A 7,457-nucleotide genomic window follows, 5' to 3' on the forward strand; every position below is an offset into this window, starting at 1 on the left:
AACACACTTCAAGAACCAAGGAGGGATTTAAGGAGATAAAAAAAAAAAAAGGAAGACACAGGCTGTTTTGCTGTAGTCTGCACAGTAAACTCTTGCAGGGGAAAATGACGTTGGTGGCCTGCTGTAGCACCAGATAGCCACAACAGCATAAAAATGGCAACATGGTTCAGCGAACCAGAGAGAGAACCTGAGTTAACACTCCTGAGACATCAGCATCACCATCAAGATCTGAGAGGGTCCTGTATCAGCATGAATACTAATCAGATGAATACATTACACACCATCTTAAAAACTCAGATATTACTCACGGTACATTGTATTATTTTTCAGAAATATTCACTCTTTCCTCTTTCATCTGCAAGAGGGGAGGGTGCTGCCCCTGATTCTGGGTTTGTCCTTGTTCTCGCTAATGGAACATTAACAAACACAACCTGGTCAGAGCCTCAGAGCACTGACCTGGTGCTTGTTAGATTCAGGGAGTACTGATATGCTGGGGCTGCCAAGAGTGTAACTATTGAAGGAACAGGGAGTGCTGATAGGGCCCCTGTGAGGCTGAGAACAAAGAAGGTCAGTGGCCCTTATCAGAAGTTTATGTTTGAAATTCGCCACTAAGCTAAAACCGGCCCCTGTTGCTATGCCGGCCCCTGTTGCTATGCTGTATGCGACCTCCCTAGCCAATAGCTAAACTGCCACATCTACTTCTGTATAATGCTTGCTCACTTAGGATATATAAGGACCTGGCTGTAAGCGCCAGGCGCGGCTTCCATTTGCAGCTCCTTATGAGCACGGTGTCTCCAGACATCTTGGGGGTTCGCCCCTTGCCGGGGTCCAGCCCCAGGGGGAGGATCCAGGGGTCCCACAGGAGGAGACGGCGTCGGCGAAATCGAGTGAGAGAGCCGAATTCTTTATTCTCTGGTTAGCATTTACTGCCAGGCATCTCCCTCAATGGCTGGTCTAACATTACTTTTTATGCATACACACTGAGTTACAGTCACATGGTATTTTGTTTCACTATGGTTACATGTTTCCAGATAACAGTTAATTCATATCTATAAGCTACAAGTCAGGTGGTAAGTTATTCAAAGTACAGTTATACAATAGTAATAATAATATTGGTACAAACTTCTAAAAGATTAGTACTAATTAATAACTCTATTTTACTCTTGTTGTGAGTCAAGGGCACAGAAAGAGATAGCAGACGAAATCATCAAGGACTAGCAGAGGACCACCGCTTGCTCAGGCAAATAGCCTTGAGTTCATGTAGTGTCCTAATTCTTTTTTCACAAGACTACAAAAGGCTTGCTGTTAAGAAACTGACATAGTATAAAGAGTAATTTTTACTTAGAGATACATAGAGTGCACCTGCAAGATAGCTAGTAGCAACATAATATCAGAAGGCATTAGTTGCTATTGCTGCTATGAATCCCACCACATTCTTCTCCTTATTCTAGGCAAATACAAAAATCTCATGAGAACGTTTTACTGAGAAAAGCCCAGTAACTGCCTTCAGTGACAAAACAAGTCTTTTAACAAAACTTTCTTTACTTGCCAGCTGCACTCCTATTCAAGGCCATGCAACAGGCCACTCCACTACACTTTACCTAAGATTCTAATGTCTAGTTAAACTTTATTCATTTACTATATTTATACACTAGTTAAGTTCTAACTTTATTCTTTCTAACATGATTAATAAGAAGAAATTCTCCTACAAACTTAACCCTTTATGAGGGATATCATAGCCAGCCTCTTATGTTTATGAGCCCAGTTCAAGGGGCTTACAGGCTTTTCTGTGGAACTTACACCTTCTGTCTCATTTCCAAAGAAATTACTACAAATCTACAGGGAAAGCACAGTACTATTATCCCTGTGCTACAAATAATAGCACACACCCAGAAAAGGGGGGATATAAGGCCAGATTAATTCAAAAAGTCAAAGGGGGGAGTATCGTTGTGCCTTTCCTTTGTGGTGACTTTGTCACCCCACAGCCATTGGTCTTCACTGCAGTGACTTTGTCACCCTGCAGCCATTGGTCTTCACTGCAGTGACTTTGTCACCCTGCAGCCATTGGTCTTCTCTGCTGTGACTTTGTCAATCAGCAGTTTTTGATCTTCTTCTGCTGTGACCTTGTCAGCCAGCAGTTGTGGGTCTTCTCCTGCTGTGACCTTGTCAGCCAGCAGTTGTGGGTCTTCTGCTGTGGCCTTGCCAGCCAGCAGTCGTTGATCGGCTCCCGACAGCCCCTGCGCAAGTTAAACTGGCCAATAAAGTAACATCTAAACTCCTGAAAGTCTCCGACATTTGTTCTCGTACCCGGTGGATGCAACAGTGCTCAGGTGTGCTCCCTTGTACCCGAGTGGTGCTGTAGGGAGAGCTTTCCCCAGGAAAGGTGCTACCATGCTCCCAGCATGGGTTTCCAAATGAACACATGTGGAACAGAGCTGCCCCAGCCAACCTGTACCTACATCTGAACCAGATCACCAGAACCAAACAGCAGATGGTAGTACTCAGAGTTTGTTACTCAGCAATAGCTCCTTGGTAACAGCATTAAAACATCCATCATGGGTCCTGGCTGGTTGGCTCAGTGGTAGAGAGTCAGCCTGGTGTGTAGAAATCCCAGGTTCAATTCCTGGCCAGGGAACACAGGAGAAGCACCCATCTGCTTCTCCAGTCTTCCCCCTCTCCTTTCTCTCTATCCCTCTCTTCCCCTCCCACAGCCAAGGCTCCATGGGAGCAAAGTTGGCCTGGTCACTGAGGATGGGTCCATGGCCACCGCCTCAGGCACTAGAATGGCTCCAGTTGCAGCAGAACAACGCCCCAGATGGGCAGAGCATTGCCTCCTGGTTGGCATGCCAGGTGGATCCTGGTCAGGCGCATGCAGGATTCTGTCTGCCACACACCCCCTTCTCACTTTGGAGAAATACAAAAAAAAAAAAAAGGCTCATCACGAAAAACAGCAGCCTCCTCAGTCTTTGTACCCCTCCGCCCTGTTCTTCAGAGGCAGATATTTTCAGCTCTTTAAATTATTTCATCTGATAATTATCTCAGTATTTTTAAACAATGCACTATACTGTTACTTCTCATTTATTGGTTGTAGACATTGTATCTTGACTTCCTGGAAGGTATTAACATATTTTTCATTTCACAAATGCAGAGGTTGAGGTCCAGAGGAATGAAATGACTGTAGAAGGTCCTGCAGTCATGGTCAAATGCAGATATTCTGGTGCCAAATCTCACACTACCCACAGTACACCCTATCACTATTGCCTAGTAAGGCATCAACACGACCCTCTCTTAACTTTGTAGTTCATACACTTCTCTCATCACACGTTTACAAAACAAAATTTTTTAAAAAAATTAAACCATTTACCAAAAAACATTGCTCTAGGACTGAGAATGAAGACACTCCCTAGCTCAGTATCTTATTTCCAGGTATAACAACTGCATCCCATCCACATTATTTATTGAACAATTCAACACTTCACAAAGTGTTTATGCATTGTGGGAAGTGGGAACTGAAAAGTGTATGCGTTTCTTGCAGCACTTGCAACATTTAATTAAGAAATACTGTTCTGCCCCGCTGAGTTCACAATCCAAGAATGGGAGAACTGTGTTGACAATGTGAGTGATGGAGTTTAGGACATGTCACCTCCAAACTTGCTGCCTTAGTGTAGTGATTCTTTTGAGTTAAAGACATTCATAAAACAGCAGGTGCAAAAAACGCACCGATTCCTTTTTTTTTTTTTCTCTCCGCGAAGGCAGAAGATGAAACTGGTGTGAGAACAGCCCTCCCCAGGCCAGGAGGAAAAAAACATTTTTAGCACTACAGCAGGAGTTGAGTCTGGCAGAATCTGTACAGAGAGACTGTGTTAAAATAACTCATCTTTCTTTAGTCTCTCCATCTTATTTTACTCTTTCACACTTGTCCCTCTTTATTCAAGCCAGTATATGAGCATTTAAGTTTTGCCATTTATTTGGGTCCTTCCCTCAAGGCTCCCAGCTCACGGTAAACCTTGTATTAAATAAGTGTGCACGCTCTTCTCTTGTTAATCTGTTCAGGTACATTTAATTCTCAGGCCCAGCCAGAAACCCTAAGAAGGCAGAGGTAAAGTTTTTGCCTTCCCTACATTAGCAACAGTCACCCCCGGCCTTTCTGATCCTGGTTTCAAAGGCCAATCTCCCTAGAATTAGTCTGAGCACAATAAATGGGGGGGGGGGGGCGGGAGGTGCTGTTGCCTGGTTATTTTTTCATGGGTCACTTACATCTTGCATCTCGTCTTCCTGGACACTCATGTTATATGAACCTATCCTTCTGTTCCATCGATAGCACTTAATTCCAGCATTTTCTTGTGTATTGTTTCGTGTTTTATCATCTGTGTCCCCTTAATCCTGTGAACTCCGTGATGAGACCTTCCCGTCTTGGTCCCCGCTGAATCCCTAGCGCCTCTTGCAGACCCTGGCCCGGAGCAGCTCAGTAAGAGCTTGCTAAGTATCCTCCTAATTTCACTCTATAAGATGTCCCTTCCTATCTTGGACAGTGGCTCTGGAGTAAGACTTTACATTTGTAGAACACTCCAGTTCATGACACGTTTGCAACCAACTTATATTCTTAGTTCCATTTTATTGCTCGCCTCCAATTCCTTTAAGCAGACGGTGGAGGGGAGGTCTTACGTGCAGCGGGAAGTTAACATTTTCACCTGTTTCCTATTCAGTAAAGGGGTCCAGGGATTAAGCTGAAGTGACCGGGCATAAGGAAGCCATTTAGGGCATTACATGAACGTATTTTTAACATCCACGTGAGGTTCAGGACCTCTAGAGAGGTCCGGCAGAAACGGCGAATTTCCCCTCCGCAGCCCCTGAAAGGTTAGGTCGGCATGACCGGAGAATGGTGGGCGAGCCCTGACATTTGAGGCAGCGCCGGCGCAAGGGGGAAATTCTGACACCGAAGCCTGTGAGGGGCCCCGAGGAAAGCTTCGCCTCTGCACCCACGACGCGTGAAAGGCCCCCCCGAACGTGGGCCACTGAGCCCACCTCCCACGGCTCGGCGGGCGCCGGAAGTGGGCGGGCCGGCCCGCAGTGACGTAAGGCCCATTCCGTCGGCCTGGGCGCGCGGCTCCCGGTGGCGCCTGGGATTGGCCGAGCCGGGCCGCAGTGGGCGGGGCGTGAGGGGGCGGGGTGGGTTGCGCCTCTAGACGCGGAAACTTCGGCCTCCAGCCATGGTCACGTTCCCTGGCTTCACCTGCCTGGCGGGTAACCTGTGCGCCTCTGTGGGCGGCCGCAAGGATGTGAACGACCCGGCCAGTCGTTTCGGGGTTTCCGCCGCACGTTGGCGCCCCGCGGGCTTCCGGGGAAGGCTGCGGCCGGGGAGTGCGAGGTCGGAACTCGACCTCTCCCACCTCCTCCTCCCGGGCTGCTTTGCGATGGATGCACGGGGGAGCCACAGCTGCACCTGTTCCAGCCGGGGGCCCTAGGCGTTTTGAAGAATCTAGGCTCAGCTGCGTTGAGAAAACATTTTTTACCGTGTTGTGCTGTTAACTGGCGTCTTATTTCTGGAAGGGAAAGATCTGGTTCGAGTTTTAATAATGGGTTAGGAAAAGTTTTTAAAAACACCTCTCATTTGTAAAATGTGAATAATAATGTGGTAGGCAGTCGGACATGAACAGAGTAAGGACTAGACTAGAGGCTGGGCATTGAAGGTCACCAGAGTGGAAAGCCCCAGGTGCCCACCCATGGGGCACAACTGGGAAAACAGTTTCGCCCCCAGGGTGACCTTTCTTCCACTAGCATATTGCTGGTCCTGTGGTTTAGACCCCCTTAGGAGAGTGAACAGGGGGACTGGAGAGTAGATCTTAAGCGTTAACCCCTACAGATAACATCTAAGCCTCAGTTGTGTTTCTGCACCAGGCCCACCCAGCAAAGCAGCAAAACCAGGCAAGCCATGCCAAGGCTGAACTCAGGACTAGTTACATTAATGAATGACTCCCTGCCCTGAAAGGGACGCACCTGGGAAGCTGATGAATATTCTATTCAGGTCCTCCCCTGGGACCTTCCCTAAAATCTCCATCCTTGAAAGCCTTAGGGCTGAGGACCCCAGGGTGCTCCCCTAGGAGCACACCTGAGCCTTCCTCCCCCTGCTCCTTTGCTTCCCCCCAGGCGTTTTCCTTGCCTCCCTCATTCTCCTAACCTCTACTAACCAGGGGAGCAGTGGGCAGCAGCAGCTCATCCCAGGCTCACCCTCTGTACCTGTCTCCAAGGCCCCCATTTCTCTGACTTTACTTCTCCTTGGCCAATAAATTATTGCTTTACTGGCTGCACTTTGTCTCTTGACTGAATTCTTTCCTTCAAGACGACAAGAATTGTGGTCTCCTCATTTTCCCAGTAACAGTAATACCTGCCCATAACTTGGCAAGAACCAGTGAAATCTTACATAAAATACCAAACTCCAGAGAATTGAAATGTTGGGTCCTTTCTCCTAATTTCCTATTGAGGTTTTTCCTACTTTTTCTATTCTGCTTCAACGATGTTTTCGGATTCCAGTAATCTCAGAAACATACAATGATCCGGAAGCCACATCAGTACTTCTCTCAGTGGACAAAGTAATCAGTATTGCATCCAGCAAGACACAGTTGCATCTAGCAAAACGTTCTTGACCCCCATGCCCTTGCCCTTTGTGCCTCGTTTCCCTTTCTTTTCTTGACTCCCACTTACTCCACAGATGGTTAAACCGTGACTGCTCCCAGTTGAGAACAAAATATTTTGGTGACATTTTTACATGTCCTGTGGATCTGCTGACTTTGGCTGTGCACTCCTATGTTGGGGATTCAGATCATGGTAAGCATGCTAACAACATTCAAATCTCTCTGCACGGTGTTCAAACATCTTTTCTTCCTTATCTCTCCATTCTTACCTCCTCCCCTCCCTCACTCATTTCCTCTGTTGCTGGCACATAGCCTGGACTCTGCCTCCTCCATGCTTTGGCATAGAGATTCCTCCCACTGGGATGCCCTCTGCATCCATCCATGCTTACCCATGTAGTATTACCCATCCTGCAAAACCCAGTTACCGTGCCAGTCCCTGCAGGAAACATTTTCTGTATTTGCACCTCTCTTTTTCCCTTATAGAATCTGTAAGGCTGTGTTACCTGGCCGTAGTTATTTGTGTAAACGTCTTCATACCTCTCTAGGCTGTGGAGGCCTTTGGGATGGGACCTTGTCTCTGTACACTTCACAAGACAGAAAAGCTCACTCAAAGAGCATTAATGATTGCCTGTCGTATGCCTGGTACTGCTTTGAATGCCAGGAATGCTGCAGGGGAAAACAACAGGAGTGTCCCCTTTCGTGGAGTTTATGTTCTTGTGGCAGGTGAGACCGGCACCAGGTGTTACACAGGTGGAGTCAGAACGGACCTCCGTTCAGCAACCTGGTACTTGAGTTCTGGCTAAGGAAGAGTTCACATCCAAGACT

This window comes from Saccopteryx bilineata, chromosome 3 (assembly GCF_036850765.1).
Source record: "Saccopteryx bilineata isolate mSacBil1 chromosome 3, mSacBil1_pri_phased_curated, whole genome shotgun sequence".
NCBI classification, from domain to species: Eukaryota; Metazoa; Chordata; class Mammalia; order Chiroptera; family Emballonuridae; genus Saccopteryx; species Saccopteryx bilineata.